Source organism: Lissotriton helveticus, chromosome 2_2 (genome assembly GCF_964261635.1).
Source record: "Lissotriton helveticus chromosome 2_2, aLisHel1.1, whole genome shotgun sequence".
Classification (NCBI taxonomy): domain Eukaryota; kingdom Metazoa; phylum Chordata; class Amphibia; order Caudata; family Salamandridae; genus Lissotriton; species Lissotriton helveticus.
Genome location: NC_136060.1, coordinates 230,218,927 through 230,237,162, shown reverse-complemented (window position 1 = coordinate 230,237,162; position 18,236 = coordinate 230,218,927). Strand labels below are relative to the sequence as shown.

Below are 18,236 nucleotides of genomic sequence, written 5' to 3'. Positions count from 1 at the left end.
ATTTGTGACTGAGAGACACAGTGTGAGGGAAGATACCCACTAGAGGCAGGAGAAGTCTCAATCAGCAGAGGCCATGCGAGTACATACACTTGCGCCCGGAATCAGGTATTTATGCATGAATGGCTGGGTAGTGCAAGTTTATGCTTTTTGTGTAACCTATTACTTCTCCTTTCTACAAAGAGTAGCACTTGCCATGACATTGGTCTTATTATGCTGGTTGTATGATAGAACAACGCATGCCTCTACAATGCCTGACTGAACCACACGGTCTCAGCCACGACTGCTTCTTTACCATGCATGCCTTTACAATGAATTACCCCCAGCACTGCAATCCCTCTGCCCCAGCGCTAAACATTACCCCCAGCACTGCGCCCTAAAAACTAGCCCATAACACTGCATTGTACCCCACCCCAGCCAATAAAATTACCCCGACTGGCCCCCACCCTGAGCACTAAAACAGACCCCAGGCATAAATCTACTCCAGGCCTAGCCTCCTGCCCTGAGCCCTAAAAAACCACCCAGGCAAAAAAACGACCCCGACCCAAGCCCCTGCAGTGAGTCCTAAAGCAGACCCCGGCCCTCAAAATTGCCCCTTCCCTCTGTCCCGAGGCCTAAAACTACCCTCTTGAAAGCTACCCCTCGCCTAAAATGCACCAGCCTCCCCCAAGCCCTACTTACCAAGCCAAGTCCTAGCCCTTACTCTCGCATATTCCTGTTCCTCTCCCCACCCATCCGGTCTCTGGAACTAGAGTGCTGACTGCCTTAACCACACATATGCATGGTTGAGATATATGTGTGGTTAAGGCAGATGCATTGTAAGGCAAGATGTAATTTGCCTGCCTAGTTACGGTACAAGTGGCTTAGCCTATGTGGTTAATGTTTTCCTATTGTGCTGCTCAGGGTGTGATTAATTCTTGTGCTTGGGTACCCGCACACTTTCCTGAGAAGCTTGTGACTGCTTGCCTACACTACTAGTAAGAGTCAAGTGCAGCAAGGGTTGGTCTTGGCCCAGTTAGTAGAACCATAATAGGACTGGACAAGGGACAGCAGTGGTAAAAGGCCCCCCGGTTGTGCAAAGTAGCACAATTCCTGCCCCCAAAGCCTCCTGATCAGAAGCCACCAGTAGTCCTATCCTATTCTCACTTCCCTTCCCCACCTCTCATGGGATTAGATGCAAGCACAAGGTTTCCAGGCCCCTTTTCCCTTCTCAGGTATGATTGTTACATAGGGAATTGCGATAGGGGTTAGACAGACAAACATAGCAAACCCCCACCAAAAGGGACACCCGCCCTCACATTGTAACAAAAAAAACAGAGGCTGCCACGTTTCCAGCTAGAATACCGGTGGCTGTGAGGCCTGGAAGGAGAGGAGGCGTAAATAAATTCCTCTCTCCCTGGCCCCATTGCAGCCGGTCCCTCTCAGCCTCGAGCTGTCGGTTTGTCCCATTGTCGGTGCCGCTGCTAATTGCTGAAATCTGTGAGCCACACTGACAACAGGCAAATGCAAATGCTGCGCTGCATGCTGCAGCGGCTGCACTCCATCGGGGCTGGCTCACTGGGATGGAGAGGAGCTTGGACCAGCTCCGGACTGATATTCAAAATGACTTTTTTTCGCTCTTTTTTAATTATTTGTTTTGGTGGGAGGGACTTGTTATCTTTGCTGGGTGGAGAGCGTGGGAAGGGAGTTAGGTGTGGATCAGGTTTGACTTTGTTTGGACATTTGGGACATTGGGCCTTGGGTCAGTTCAGGTGGTAGGTATGTTGTGTGGGTGGAGAGGGTGGGCATCTTTTTAAAGAAAAAAGAGAATTTATAGCTTAGATAAATGTATGCCTGAAGTAGTTTATTTTACTTTTACTTTGCACTGCTGCCTTCAGTTTTTACTCAGCCTGTTTATGTGCTTGTAAGGAAGAATATACCTCTTAGTTACAGAGTTATAGCTCTCTATCTTGACCATTAGGGGGGATGCTGCCATGACCTACATTGTTTAGAACAACCTATATTTAGAATAGTAGGAGTTAGCTACTTACTTACTAAGTTCACTGGTTCAGTAGTCTTACCTGAACATAGATGAAGCAGTAACAGGGAAGGTATCACAAATTTACAAGTGAGGTCCCACTTCCATCCAGGTGAGCTCCAATTGTAGTATTCATCAACAGAATGAGTATCCATCATGGACATCTAAATGGAAATATAAAGACTGAGTTAGTGGGTTATATATCAAAGCTTTGACACAACAGGAATTCCTGATTGAGATAAATAACAAAATGTAATTTGGCCAATGTGGAGCTAGTAGTAACTTAGTTACAAAATCCTCAACTCATAAAAAATGGACATAAAATCTGGAGTGGACAAGCTTAGGTTAGTTGTTTGCAGTTATGCAACAGAAGCAGGCCTTAAATATGATGTCGACGACTGATTTTCTTTGTTCTATATCTAAAATGTGGATTACTTTTCATGCACGATTAGGTAAATGGGGCCAGTGTGGGCTATTTCTTAGTAGATCCTGCAGTAAGTTGGTGTTGCTTTCACCACATCTGCCTCATCAAGTGTGTGATCTACTCATGGTGTAAATTAGGCCATATATCAATAAATCACACAGCCCTGGGGAAGAGGTTTAGGGGTTTGATGAATGGATGGGAAAGGGGATTTTGATAAAGGTTTGACAAAGAAAAACACTGCACAAGGACAGCATTTATCTCAGGAACGAGCAGTACATCGTTCGTCATAAATCTGTTGTGGAAGGAAACAAAGGAATGAGTATGACAGAGTACAGTTAAATGCATTGCAAACAGTCCTCTGCAACCGAGACTCCAAGTTAAATGATATTTAATTGTTCTGTCTTCTAGGTTTGGGAGTGAACCCACCCATCCAGTACTCCAAATATGATTGTTTAAACAATATAATATGTCTTGCAAAATTAGGTGGTGTATCTGCATTCTCCTCTGGAATTTCCACTGTTGGGTTTCAGTCTGGACCGATCCGCTGGGTAAGCAGGAGTGTTGGGCTCAGCTTTCAACTTTTGTTCATGCAGGAGATTAGAAGGGTGGAGGATTGTAAAACAAAAACTGGATTTTTTGAGTCAGAGCAAAAAAATAAAGGGAAACTCAGAGTTTCACTTTTGCCACAAGTCCAACGCACACACACAGCAGCATTTAAAAAATAAATGCACCTATCTCCATTCCACTTGGCTGATTACTAGGCCTCAGACTCTTAGTTTACCTTTGAACTGAAGTCAATACTTCTGGCTTCTAGATGTTGATGAGGTAGTCCTGCTGCTCCTACCCTTAGTGCTTTTATCGTCTTTCGGACTATGAGTAACTCCATCCCAGACCAGTCATCATCATGACCCGAGCGAGATAGACGTGTAGTGCACTGCTGTTGAAAAACAACTAGAGAAACAGAAGTGCAGTATTTTGCATAGGTTTTTGTGTCTTACCTAAAGTAACTGTTTTTGTCTCTGATGTACCAGAAAAATGGAGAGGACCCTGCAATTAAATCTAGTTAAATGTGAAAGGGCCAATCACCTCCAGGGAAAAAAAGAATAGCCCATCACTCAGGCCTGAACATTGCAAATCAATAATCATCTCAAGAAATATCATGAATTACAGTTCAAAACACCCTGCCTTACTGTCAGCCACCACATCAATCTTCACTCACAGTCACTTGATAATCTGATCACTGATTGGTGCAAATGTTACTTGTTCCAATCCAAGCACTGTGGTAGGTACAACATCTCCCCTTTCGTGACAGCAAGAGATTGGAATTTGGCAGTCTTGTAAATCAAACAATTGTCTTGGGCAGCCATCCCAGATGATGAAAAAACAGAATGATTATATCAGTGGACTATACAGGTAAATGAATGTTTGCTAAATTTGTAAAGGGCAATCACCTTCTGGGAAAAAATGATCGCCTATAACTCAGGCCCCAAACATTGCAAATCAATCATGTAAGCATGCAAAATTACTAAGATGGGCATACAAGATCTACTTGCTCAACAAAGTGGGAGGAGAGTTACTTCTCCATACAGCAGCAAAATAGCCTGACAGTTATACTAGAGAAGCAGGTGCATTCTACTAGCTAGGCCCTTCTGGGCATGTGCGAAGTGGAATATGTTGAATATAGTTTGTCTCTAGGCAGACTACAAGAGCAGTTAGCAGAAAGGTAGGACAGAGCACATGGCAAATAAAATGGCTGCCAGAAATACAAAATGGCTTTCACAAAGCGGATAAGATAACTTCTAAATACAAGATGGCTTCAGCTAAATGCTAACCCATTACTGTCAATTTACGACACCATATGACTCATCAATCATCATCATCACTCATACAAACAATCCCTCACCATTGCAATAGTTACAGTTGCATCTTTCAATCCAAGCATGGGTAGTTAAGATAGTATGTAATCATCTTTGTTGCAAGCAACACATTAAAATTTGGTATTGACAGGCACTTATATAAATCAGTGATCTTCTGGGGCAAAAAGAGATAGGCAATAGGCGTGCAAGTGGGTAGGCATTGTCTCCAATGTCATGAAGGAATTGTGGAGGCTTCTCCAATGCACACTGGTCCAACTGGAATCCGGCAATATATGAGACTAAAAAAATGGTGAAGCAGCATAAATCTGGAACAAAAATTATAATGTTCCACCAGCTACTTTTTTTTCAAAGACAGAAGTTCAACTAGAAATAATAAAAAGTTGTATTCAGGGCACTTGCATGCTTAGTTTGGGAAGTAGAGTTTGTCCTCAAACTCAGGTGGTTCACACAGAAGCTGGTCAGCTAATACTTTTGATTCAATTTGGGGCCAATCACTCTCCTCTTCCTGTGTTTTTTCTGAATTGGTGTAATTGTGTTGTGTAAAATGTTGGTTTATTTTGATCATAGTCAATCACACCAGCTGCACTGAACACACATACTTATTTTAAGGTAAGATGCTGACCCACCTCTACTCCCCCGAAACCCCCTTCCACCCTGAACTTTTTGCAGTGATATTAAACAACTCGAATAGTGCCTTTACCCCATTTTTTCTACTCTATTTCTTCATTGACACCCCAAGAAACGCTTTGATGTCATTTTGGACACACGTCTTCTACCTGATCTCGAGCGGGGCCGGGTTGGAATTATCACCCGCCAAGCGGTGAGATCTCGAATTTCAACACAACTTCCTTTGCTTCATTTTGAATATGATACCCTATTATTAATTTAACCGAGCTTCAAACAGTCGGAACCGATTTTGATTTTGTGTACCCCTCTCCTTCCACCCCCCTTTTTTTTGTTTTAATTCAATAGACCTGCGGTCCGCCACACTTAATTTTCAGGTATGACGCATGCCCTTTTTGGCAAACGAGCTGAGAATAGAATCCGTACCATTTTCGACAAAAAAAATAAATAAATTGTAAATAAGCATTACCCTCTGAGCATGCTTTTAGGCATATGGTGCTCTATAAACACAAGATTATAGAATTGTCACGTTCAAGATTCCCCCGTTTTTTTGCAATCTCACCTTATCTCGTCACCACACACACAGTCACTCGATTTCTCTGTCTCTTTTGAGCCACTCATACACAAAATAGCACTTTAGTTTTCTTCATACCGATGTTTTATTATGTCACATTCAGCCCAGTTGCTTTCTACAGCACTACCCGCTGTTCTGCCTTTTTCCGCCTGCATCGGTATGTGGGTACGGTCTTTGTTTTTCCACTTCATTGTTTTGTTCCATTTCACGGTGCTCTAAATTGTTACTGCACCATCACCAAATCGTATCACAAAAGTATTTACTGTGTACTTCCTCCCTACTGTGGTACGCTCCATTTTTGTTCATCTTGTATCCTCCCCAGCCCTGAGGAGTCGCGGAATTACTGTATTCCCATGCGACGAAACACGTGTTGGTTGGCTAACAAGATACAATAAAAGAAGAACTATACAAACATTGGTGTTTTCTCTGACAGTGGCAACCTGAACTTTGAAGTGTCCATTGAGATACGAAACCACTGTACTTTTTCCATGAAGCTGTGCAACAGGCATTTGTTTGCATGGGTGATGTGTATTCAGTATTCTGATGCATTCTTCAAGATGTTCTTTGGGACCCTTGCACAATACTAAAATATTGTCAATGTATCGAAGTTATAACATCCGATGGTCTACCCAGGTTTTATCATTCAATATATGAGCGTCCTCATATTTTGCCATGAAAATATTCGCATAAGTGGTTGCACCCGTAAAGCCTATTGATGTGCCAGTGCGTTGTAAAAAAAATGTACCCTTCCATGAGTACTAAATTGTAGCAGCTCAAGTAAGAGAATATTCTGCAACACCTCATAGTTGCTCCTCAGCAACATCCACTCCACAGCTTCCAAACCTTCTGAGTGTGGTATTGATGTATATAGAGCTACAACATCAATTGTATATAGCCACATGTCTTCTGCAATATAAACTTGTGCCTGCATCAATTTGATGAAACAAAACAATCAGTTGTATGTTGAACATAAGATACCCAACCCTGCAAAAGTGGTTGCAAGAAGTGATCAATGTATACTCCTACCGGTACATGTATTGAGCCGCAACCTGCGCCAATTGGACGAAAAGGTGGGTCAACTGGATTCTTGTGCATTTTCGGCAACATATAGATGTGCTGGAAATTCAGATATTAAAAATTATTTCTTGCTGTTTTCATTTATATTCCTAACTCAATGGCTTTATTGAGAGTCTCAGCCAGTGTTTTTTGAAAATCTGATGTGGGATCAGGATCCAATAAAATATAGGTATCAGAGTCCATCACGTGCTCCTGCACTTTGTCTATGTAGTAGGTGGTATTCATTACTACCATGGATCTCCCTTTATCTGCTGGCTGAAATACAATCTTCTCATTCCCTGCCAGTTTTCGCAGAGCCAAAGATTCTGCTTTAGTCAGGTTTTTTCGTATGTTAGCTGTAATTTGTATTTTCTCCAGGTCTTTCTTAACAGAGAGGTCAAATAAATCCAACTACTTATGGGAAAATTGGAGATAAGAAAGTGTTCTTGGGTTTGAAAACTTTTTCTTCTTTTACTGTCAGTGTGACAGTTTCTTTTGAGAGACGTTGAAAAAACCAGTGTAACCTAAGCTTACGCATGAATTTCAATAATGCCACATCTGTTTCATAAATCTGGGTAGTATAAGTTGGAATAAAGGTCATACCTTTATTCCATATAGACAACTCTAGTGGTGTCAGAGTCACATCTAAAATATTCATTACTAGGTTCTCTTCGGATTCTGCCTGGGGTTTTCTGGATTTTTTCTTTTTTCTCTCCTCCTTCTGGTGGATGGTTGGAGGATTGACCTACCTCTAAAAAATACTTTTTCGTTGTTCCACTTGCACTAGGTGTTTCAGATGAGGATTGTAATGGATTGTAATGGATTGATGATGCTTGCTGCTGGCGGACATGTTAATACAGTGTCCTGTTCAGTAGCCACACTTTCCTCTGATGTGGATCCATTGGGTTTTTAAAAGATGCGTTTTTGGACATATGAGTCAGCCCACGTATAGACCTCGTCAAGTTTATAGTCTATAGTGTCACGCCTAAATGTATGCAATTTATATTCATGCACTTCCTTGGCATGTTCGTCGATTTTTGCATTGACATTATTCAGTGTTTATGCGAGTGTTTCAGCCGTCATCATTTGTTCTAAGCTAGTTTTCAAATCATGAATCTCCGTTGCCAGTTTCTTTAAAATAGTTGATAATTATTCTACAATCAGAAGAAGTAAGGTCCAACAAACATTTATTCAATATGGCAAACCATTGCAACATGAAGGGTTTATTGAATTTGAAAAGCATGGGGCGCAAAGATATTCTTAATCCTCTAGGTATTCGTTTCACCTTATGATACTGAATAAGTGTTGTGGCATGTAGGCTCTGATTGACTTCCTTTCTTAACGTGTACTCCTACTGTTTTAAAACCTGATTCACTAACCCGAGTTTTGCCTGAAAATCTTGTGTATCTTGTATGAGTGAGTATATGGACTCCACTTCTTCAGCTGAGTAACCTTTAGTGTGAGCTTGATTCATGCTTAAGTGTGCAATGTCCACAAAAGACATGATCAATGGGTGCTGGTAATATGATGAAGCTGTAAAGGTATATGACTCAATGTGAGGGTTATAACCTGCACACTGCAAGTATAAACTTCTGTCTATTGAATCAATAATTTTACAATTGGCACCACGCTGTTACCCTGCCCAGCTCCTGTCAGGTACAAAATTCAAAGTAACCTGAGGACAAAGAACTGCCACATGAATACAAGGTGCGCTTTTCACCAGTATAAAAAATTGGTGCTATAGAATTGCAATGATTTATAAAAAAATGTTTTAAAAGATTAACACATAAAGTTTCCGAATAACATTGGTGCATCTTCCCATAACAATATATCAATGGATATTGATCCACATATACCTCTTTTGGATCATCCATATACTCCTGAAACATCTTGTGGATGGTCATTGGTGCTGCCACTTACTCAACCTGCTTTGCCATCACCTCAGCACTGGAATTGAGCCCTGCCAATTGAAGCCAATAAAATGCAGTTGTTGGCTTTGGTCCTTCTGTTGCTGTTATTTCCGGTGTTTCAGTTTATAGTGTTGTTGGCTAATGTGAGACAAGACTGCTCTGTCTGGAAGTTGAAGGCGGCACCCCAGAACTGCGGGGTGGGACTCGAAGTTTTAGTAATTCATCTTCCAAGTCTCTGGCTTGCTCTACAGTTGCAAAAGAAACAAATGATGGCCGGGATGCCGAACAATGCAAACATACACCCACAGGCACAAAGACCTGGGTTTAATCCATCGTTCTTTTGCTCACCATGCGACCCCAGTTTGGAACCAGCCATATGCAAATCAGTCTTGACTCTGTTCCTCATGGGAACAGTCCAGCCCGAACTGCCAAGCCAGGTCCTCCCTGTACCAGAAACAAGCATTCTGGGACCGGTTTCGGGGCATCACCCCTCATCAGCCAGACTAGCTTTAATCCAGTGGCACAGAAAGCACGGGACCCACATCTTGGCATACCCTAACCACTCACTGCAAAACAAACAAATGATGAACGGAATGCTGAACAATGCAAAAATGAACCCCCAGTCACAAAGACCTGGGTTTATCCATTGTTCTTTTGCTCACCATGCCACCCCAGTTTGGACCCAGCCATATGCAAATCAGTCTTGACCCTGTTCCTCGTTGGAACATTCCAGCTTGAACTGCTAAGCCAGGTCCTCCCTGGATCAAAAACAAGCATCCTAGGACTGGATGTATTTTGTATTTCAAATCATCGTCTTCAGAAAAAGGAAAGAACTTGGGATGAAATGTGGATCAAGTCGTGTGCACAGATGTACTCTTTAGAGGCAATGATGTCAAGTTGCAGCCTTTTATGTGCTTCTGTGTTTTCCTTCACACCTAACCTTCACACATCAGGGGAGAACCTTTCAGATACTTTCTTTACCTGGTACTCTAGGAGATGCAACCATGGGATAGCTTGGCCCCTCATACTATTCCCCTTGCTAACTTCCAGTGACAAAACCTCAAAAGGGAGTAGCATCTGTGTCAGACATTTGACTAGGCGCCATTTGTACGCATCCATGGTCATAGCTTACCAAACTTCATCCCCTCCTCTTTTAATGACATAGTAATTGATCTTTTTTTACAGTTGTTCCAACATGTAAAAAGTTGAGTTCCAATGTGTTGGCACCTCCAGTATCAGGGCTTTACCTGGTGCTCTAACATTGCACTAAATAATCTGCAACTGCTTCTGGTCAGTATGATGTTGACAATGTCTTCTTTTTTGAGGAAGCCTTGCACCATCAGGTTGGTGCAATGGGCCAAAAAACCTTGACCCTGAAATAGCCTCTGTCTGATATGGCTTTCACCATGTTACTGCCATTGTCCTTGGCAACAAATCAATTTCCGAGATCCCTGAGTTGCAGCCATTAATACATCTTGCTGGTAAATTCCTCCAAGATGTTTACAGCTATATAGGATTTCTCCATGACGAACATGGCCACTGTTGCATGCCGCTGAATGCTCTTAAAACTTTAATCAGAGCCAAGCCCTGCAGATATCTTTTTGATTTACCTGTGCAAAAGGGATCCTGTATACAGTGATGCACATGTAATCAGTCGCCTGACATCTGCTCCACATGTCAAGAGGTGGGTTATTTGATCAGCACGTTGCTGCAAAGCTTTTTCAACCATCTTAAGCACATCATGATGCAACACTGGAACAGCAACTCTGGCAAAATAAGTTTGACATGGCACCTTCCATTTCTGGCTGATGGCTGCTACAAATTCAAAGAATCCCACTCCTTCCACAAAAGAAAAAGGTAGGAAGTCCAGTGCTCACTTTTTTGCCAGCTTCTCATTATACAAATGTGCAGTTTGATGGTTCTGCTCATAGGGCCCCTTCTTTCTAAATATGCCTGTAATAGTAGCCTGGACTTTCTTCTTTTCTGGGGCCACTGACACAGATTAGATGGTGGTAGTAGACTCAATGATACTTGTGGTGGGGCAGTCACTAAAAGCAGTGGTGTCTCCATCTCACTCTGAATCTTGTGCCATTGTGAAGTCACAAAGGTGGGTGAATCTACTAGTTCATTGCTGGGGACATGGCTGCTTTGCAGGAAGATGTCACCCTCTTCTACCAGATCATTACCTTCCGACGCGATTGGACTTGTACTTGTAGCTGATGTTCCATGGATCTCCTCACCACCACAACCACATTCAAGATCTTTAAGAGGCTCTTCCACTTGATTGTGTGGTGTTTTTTCATATGGATCGTTTAGCCTCCAATACCATAATGCATGCCAGGCCTTCCATAAGTCCATAAGTCTAAGACTTTGAGGAACTTTTCTTTCCCCTTACTGCACCTGTTGTCTCCTGGACTCTGCCGAGGTCCACTCCATGCGCCTATCATTATCATCAGAAGTGGTCCTTGGAGAAAAAGTTGAGTAGTACCCTTCCTTTTCCTTGCTGCAGATCTGGGAGCCAATGATTCTGAAAGAGGAGTTCTTTGCTTGGAAGGAAGCTCAACCTCCTGTTCTGCTCCAACATCAGGCAATTGTACTATTTCTGGCTGATACTGTGTCTGCTGTCAACTTTGCTATTTTTCCTGAAACAATTGTGCACTACACTGTGAAAAAGACAAATTCAATTCAACATCACTGCACATTGGCGTCAAAATGATTGCAGTGGCTATCTCACTGACATCCATGGTCCAGGGCTTAGATTGAGGGGTGCTGTTGATGCAGGATTTCTGCTGTCAGCTTGCTTAGCGGAGGCAAGTGCAGCGATGGTGGAAATCTGCTTCTTCTCTTCCCCACTGGCCACTTTCTTGGCAGCACCTTTCTGTGGAGCCATCTTGAAGCTATCAGATGGCAGTGGCACTTAGCTTTACAAGCTGAAGATATGCCCATGTTGCATAATCAAAAAAACAGAAGAGGGTCTTGACTCCAAACTCAGCAAGGCCGAGTCAACCTAAGCTTATGAAGAACAAAAACAATTGTACTAAAATTGTGTTCATGCAAAAATTGATAAGAATTGCGATAAAAGGAATTAAAAAGTATTGTTTGCAATTTATAAAGCAGGTGTTTTTTTGATACATTCATAACCACCAGTTTTCCGTTGTTGCTTTTGACTTGTTGACTCTCAGCATTGGCAATTGTTTTTGTTCTTCACATGTTGCATAATCAGTCACACGTCATGTCGTGCACAGGTCTTCTGTCTGACAGTACTGTGGTTGATGTCTCTTCTCTTGTGCACTTAAAAGCAAACAGGCAAGAAGAAAATCAATGAAACAGGGCATAGTTGCAGTTCAATTAATATTGCAAACAAACAATATCATTTAGTGTGGTTACTTAAGTTATAATAAATAATTAGCAATACAGGGTAACTATCCATTTGTTTATCCACACCAACATAAACTTTCATGGTATACACTCAGGAAGGATAAGAAAGAGCAACAACAAAAACATTCAGATCTAACTGTTTGCTTAATGTGCATCAAGTTAGGATGTGGAACACAGGGAGGTGCAGGTGACAATGGAATGGGTAGAAAGTACCTAGATGCCAGGGATTCTTTTTTTATAGGCCCGGGGGCCGCCCAGAATGGGCATACAAATGCCCCCACCCTACCCTCTCAAAGAAAACAAAATACTTTCTGCCCCTAAGGAGGCAGATAGGGGCAATAGCCCTTGATCTGCCCCCCTGGGGGGTTGAAAGCCCACTAAGCGCCAGGTATTTTGTTTTATATAGGTAGGGGTGGGGCTGGCCAGAATGGGGGGGGCAGAACGCACTCTAGTCACCAGTGATTTTTTTCTCCAAAGTTCGGGTTGGGGGCTGTCCTGAATTGGCATACCAATGCCCCCACACCCCCCAAAAAAAAAATGCCAATGTTTTTCTGCCCCCCCGGAAGGCAGATGGGGCAGTAGCCCCTGATCTGCCCCCGGGGGGACAGAGAGCCCACTAGGCAACAGCGATTATGCTGGCATTTTTATATGTAGGGGTGGGGGCTAACCAGAATGGGCATCCCAATGCCCAACCGCACCAAAAGAATAGCCACAGTCTTTCTGCCACCCTTGGGGGCATATGGGGAATATAGCCCTACTTCCCCCCCTCCCCAGAGTAGCAGAAAGCCAACTAGTCACTGATTTTTTTTCGGAATCTGCCTACCTGTGATATAGGGTCTAAGCATGGGCGTAAAATCCGTTCCGCTCGTGGAATTTGCGGATTTTCGGCAAATTCGCAATCCGCGAACTCTAGCGAATTTGCCGAAAATCCGTAAATTCGCACGCGGCGGATTTTTTTTCTTGGTGATACAATTTTGCGGCGAGCGGCGTTCACTTACCGTCATTCAGCGTTTGCCGAGTTGTTTTTTTATATATTTTGCTAGTGCTGCGCCATTTTGGATTATGCTGCGGGATCCCGCGGGAGTTTGTCGACCACGATTACGTCATCGCGCCTTGCCACCTTGCACAGCAGCACGCATCGCGAGAGTTCGCAATTGCGAACATGTAGGTGCGGCGGGCAGCAACAATCTCGCACTCGCAAAATACAGATTTTGCAATTTCGCACAAAAAATCCACCAGCAAACAGCATAAATCTTCAGAAAATGATGATTTCTGTCAGAATCACTCCTCAGGTTGACATTTGCCTGCACTTTTTTTAGCAAGGAGTCCATTTTGGAAGGAAGTGCCCCACAGTCTCCAACTTCCTGTTCCTGTACAGCAGGCTCCTCCCAGTGCTTTCTTCATGTGCTGGTCACTTTCATTTGGACCTTGACCTGGAAGGATTACTCTTTGTGGATGCTGCTGGATATTTGGATTTAAGGCCATTTTGACTTTCTTTGGATCACTTTTGGATTAGAAATCAACTTTCACAATAAGTTTGTTTGGGGCATTACAGTTGCTGCAACTACAATTTTGGAACTTTTTCAGAACATTAAATAAAATATATTGTGGGTAGCCACAGTATCCAGTAGGACCAGGGTTAGTTATGGGTGCATGATACAACTGTTTTGTTGAATTTAAACATCATTGAGGCCATGGATGGGCTGGGATTGTGCTGAATTTTGTGTTTTTTGGTCGATTTTTTTGGGGCCGCTGTTGTAACCTTTTGCCCAGGGTAGTGAGTGGTGCATGGACTGAGTCTGCCTGTGGGGTCTCTTTAATGTAAACATCCTGGATGGCATTGGATTGTGGTGATTTTTGTGTGTTTTTTGTTTTTTTTGGGGTGTTCTGTTGATGTGGACTTGCCATGTGGGTGGTGGTGGCCATTTTGAGTGCTTGTACAGGCAGGCCCTCCACATGTGCTTGGGGTGCAAGGGGCCATTTTGAAGACAGGCAGTGTCTGAGGCCTGCACCCATTTTGCCTAGCTTTCATCCATTATGCCCAGGGGTAGTGAGTGGTGCATGGGCCTAGTCTTTCTGTGGGGTGTCTTCTTGAATTTAAACATCATTGAGGCCATGGGTGGGCTGGGATTGTGCTTAATTTTGTGGTTTTTGTCGATTTTTTGGGGCTGCTGGTGGGGCCTTTTGCCCAGGGGTAGTGAGTGGTGCATGGACTGAGTCGGCCTGTGGGCTCTCACTCTCTTTAATGTAAACATCCTGGATGGCATTAGATTGTGGTGATGTTTGTGTAGTTTTCGTTTTTTTTGGGGTGTACTGTTGATGTGGACTAGCCATGTGGGTGGTGGTGGCCATCTTGAGTGCTGGTACAGGCAACATGTGCTTGGGGTGCACCCATTTTGCCTAGCTTTCATCCATTATGCCCAGGGGTAGTGAGTGGTGCATGGGCCTAGTCTTTCTGTGGGGTGTCTTCTTGAATTTAAACATCATTGAGGCCATGGGTAGGCTGGGATTGTGCTGAATTTTGTGGTTTTTGTCGATTTTTTGGTGTGTATAACTGATGTTCCTCTGTCTTCCATTGCTTTTAGGTGCACAAGAGAACCACCAGTGCCAGGAAGAAGTCCTGCTGCGGTGTGTGCGCAGCACAACATCACGTGTGGCCACAGACAACTCTGCAACTTGTGCAACTGCGGCCTGCTGTTCTAAGTGACATCTGAAGAAGATGGCCCCCAAAAAAGTTCCCCGTAGCTCCTCTAGCAAGAAAGGTGCCAGAAAGAAGCAGAAGAAGCAAGTTGCCAAGCAAACTGGTGTGCCGCCCGCCACATTTTTTGGGAATAAAAAAATATATACGCCTGCAGCAGCAGCGGGATCTGCTGGGGACCAAGCTGGGAGCAGCACCCCCGCTCCATTGGGCTCAGTGTCACCACCCCCACGCCAACTTAAGTCCAAGCCCTTGAGTGCTGCAGAGGCAGACAGTCTACTTGTTCAATCACCATCGACCAGTGATGTTGGCTCATCGCAAGAAAGTAGCAGCAATGTCCCTCAATCAACACAGGTTGTTGTAACTCATCTGACGAGGGTTGAACAACCACAGCCGCAACAGCAACCACATGTGCAAGTACAAGCCCAAGTACATGTGGAAGGAGAGGGGGCGCAAGGAGAGGAGCAAGCAGAGGTGCATGGAGCGGCGCAAGTGCCCACAATAGTTGTTCCTCCCGAAGTAGGGGCACATCTGGAAATCGACAATCAAGCCGAGGTATCATTCGAGGAAGCCACTCCTCCTGATGATCATTCATTGTCTTCCACATCCCGAGCAAGGAAAAGATCAAGGGTGGTGGTGTCTACATCTTCTTCAAGCCCACCTCCTTCTGATGATATGGATCTTACTTGGGAACCAGCACCATTGCCGTCTGAGAGTGAGGCTGAGGCACACCATGATCTGACAAAGGTAGCTAAGCGTAAAAGGAAGGTCGTTGAAACTCTCATAGTTATGGAGTGTGATGACGCTCAACAAGAAGTGGCGTATACTCCTGCTGCTGAAGACTCTCACGACGACAACGCAGTCATCACTAACGTCACTGAAGCCCCATCGGGCATGCAGCAAACAGACATTTTGACCCTAGCCCGACAAGCTGCTGAGCGTGATGATGAAGTTGACGAGGAGGCAATGGGAACACCACAATCATTGAAGTTAACTAGTACACCACCACCTACCGCTTCCATATTTCTTCCTCGCCAGAAGGGACCTCCATCCACCTCGACCTCAATTAGTGGTGGGCAAAGTGCAAAACGTAGTAAAGTTCAGCAATACACATCCTCCACTTCATGTGGCATTAGCAGCATGCCCACCACCAGTATTGCCTCCTCTGGCCCCCCCAGACATTTCAAGTCCGCAGTTTGGGACTTCTTTAGTATTTGCACAAAAAAGGAAAACCGAGCCATTTGTAGCATATGTAAGCTTGCAGTTAGTCGTGGTAAGCTTGGTACCAACTATGGGACTGGAGGCCAGAGAGGTCATCTTGAGAGACAGCACACTGTCCAATGGTTTGCGCACCTAGAGGAGATCAAGAGAGCCCGAATTGCAAGTCGAGAAAACGTTGATGTTCCATCTGATGATGACGAGGAGGAAGAAGCGTCACACGCTTCACTTACACCCAGTACCCCTGTCAGCACACCCCCTGTGAGCCACACTAAGAGTGTGGGACAGAGTGAGACACCAATGCGAAAAAGTTCATCAGCGAGCGTAACTGGGTCGAAGAAGTCATCATCATCATCCCGTAAAATGGTCCAGGGCAACATTAGAACCATGTTGTTTTCAGACGCACCATATGAACGCAACCACCCAACGGCGCGTCTGTATAACACTAAGCTGGCTAAAATGCTAGCGCTGGATCTTCTCCCTTTTTCTTTTGTAGAAGGGGTTGGTTTTCTAGAATTAGTGGCAGCGCTCTGCCCTAAATGGAAGGTTCCTAGCCGGTTCTATTTTGCCCGAGTTGCGGTTCCAGCACTGCATGAAGATGTGCTGAAGGTGATTGGGGCAGCTTTGCAGAAGAGTGCTGTTCACACTATACATCTGACAACAGACATGTGGACCAGTGGCGCAGGCACTGATTACATGTGCATCACTGCACACTGGGTCTCTTTTCAGGGGTTAAAGCAAAGCTAAACGCAGGTGCTGACCTGGACCAAGTTTTTAAAGCTGCTCGGAAACATGCAACACTAGCCATGTTTGGCTTGGAGAAACGTCATACAGCAGAAAACATTTTGAATGAGTTTAACACAAAGGTCTTTGACTGGCTGTCCCCAAAAAAACGCGAGATTGGTTATGTTTCCACGGATAATGGCGCCAATGTAGTTAAGGCCATGGATCTGGGTAACTATTTCAGAGTGCCGTGTTTGGCGCACTGTATCAACCTGGTTGTTAGAAAATTCTTGGATAAAGACAGTCCAGCATGCGAGTTAGTGGTCACCTGCCGAAAAATGTGCAACCATTTCAGCCATTCTTTTAAGGCCCGGAATCATCTGAGGCGCCTGCTACATGAACGTCGAATGCCAGTGAAAGCACTCATCCAGGAGGTGCCAACACGTTGGAACTCAACCTTCTAAATGCTTGAGCGTCTGTATGAGAAGTTTACGGTACTCGATCAGTATTTCTTAACACTGGGTACAGCTCAGTAGGACCTGAATCTAGATGCGGAGCAATGGGAGCTAGTTAAAAGCCTGACAGACATGCTTCGTCCTTTTGAGGTCTTCACGCGTGCAGTCAGCAGGGAGGATTGTAATTTCATTTCACAAACTTTCAGATTTTTTTTCGATTCTGAAGATCGTCTTTTAATGGTCAATCATGAGTGTGTAGATTGCAATGATTTTAATTAATTGTGCAAATAAATTTTACTTTACTGGGAAAAGCTATCCCATTGTTGCGCATGCTGGAGCACAAACTGAAGGCGGTGTCTTCTAAGTTTCAAAAAGATGAAGAAAAGCAAGAAGCTTTTGTTTTGGTGGAGAAATTATTAGAGCGCCTACTTGGCGATGAACGTCTTCAAAATATCCATTCAGAACAGCATTACATTTGTGCTACTATTCTGCATCCACGCTACAAAAAAGCGCTGACAGGCAGTGCATTATTTCCTTTTGGTGATGAAGATGTTACAAAGTACAAACATTGGCTAGCCTTGTCAGCCATGAGGTTTGAAAGAGAACAGCAGCAAATTCAAGGAAGAGGCAGTACATCAGCATCAGCAGGCCATCCCCAGTCAAAAGATTCCACTTCTGCACCTGTGGCTGTGGCAGAAGTGACCTCTCAGCCGTTAAAGACACCGGCAACCGGATCATCTGCACCAGACACAACAGAAATATCGAGTAATGAAGAGGATTGGCTAGCTGAGCTTTAGTTTGGTTCTCAAAAGGTCAGAGCAAAAAGTAATCAAAGTGGAGGAAACGTGGAGAACCTTGAGTCGATGGTGCAGGACTATCTGAATGACTCAACAGAGGTCTATGTTAATGCTGACCCATTGGCGTATTGGCATGGGAAAAAAGAATTGTGGCCAGAGATCACCAACCTGGCTATACATTACTTGTCTTGCCCACTTGCAAGTGTGTCTTCTGAACGTGATTTCAGTGCTGCTGGTGGCATTGTAACTTGCAAACGGACCCGCCTCTCGCCCAAAAATGTGGAGAGGTTAACAATGATCAAGATGAATGAGCACCTCATACCACCAGATTACAAAGTACCAGATTGCTCGACGGAAGAAGACGAGGAGGACAGCAACTTAGATGAGGGAATTTCTTCTGTGTTAGGTGACACTGACCTACTCCTGTCTGAATTTGCAGAGTATGAGGACGAACTCTTCTTCCCTGACACCGAGACCTGAAAATGAGC

At 44.1% G+C, this 18,236-nt stretch overlaps 1 long non-coding RNA gene across 2 annotated transcripts in view; it reads right to left on the bottom strand.

Annotated features, from left to right (window-relative positions):
* LOC144821383 (uncharacterized) overlaps positions 1-18,236 on the bottom strand; it is a 140,306-nt gene that overhangs the window by 61,227 nt on the left and 60,843 nt on the right. For both annotated transcript variants that reach the window (XR_013608342.1, XR_013608341.1), the window contains exon 2: positions 2,058-2,178. This is a non-coding gene — a long non-coding RNA (uncharacterized LOC144821383). The remainder of the gene's footprint in view (positions 1-2,057; positions 2,179-18,236) is intronic.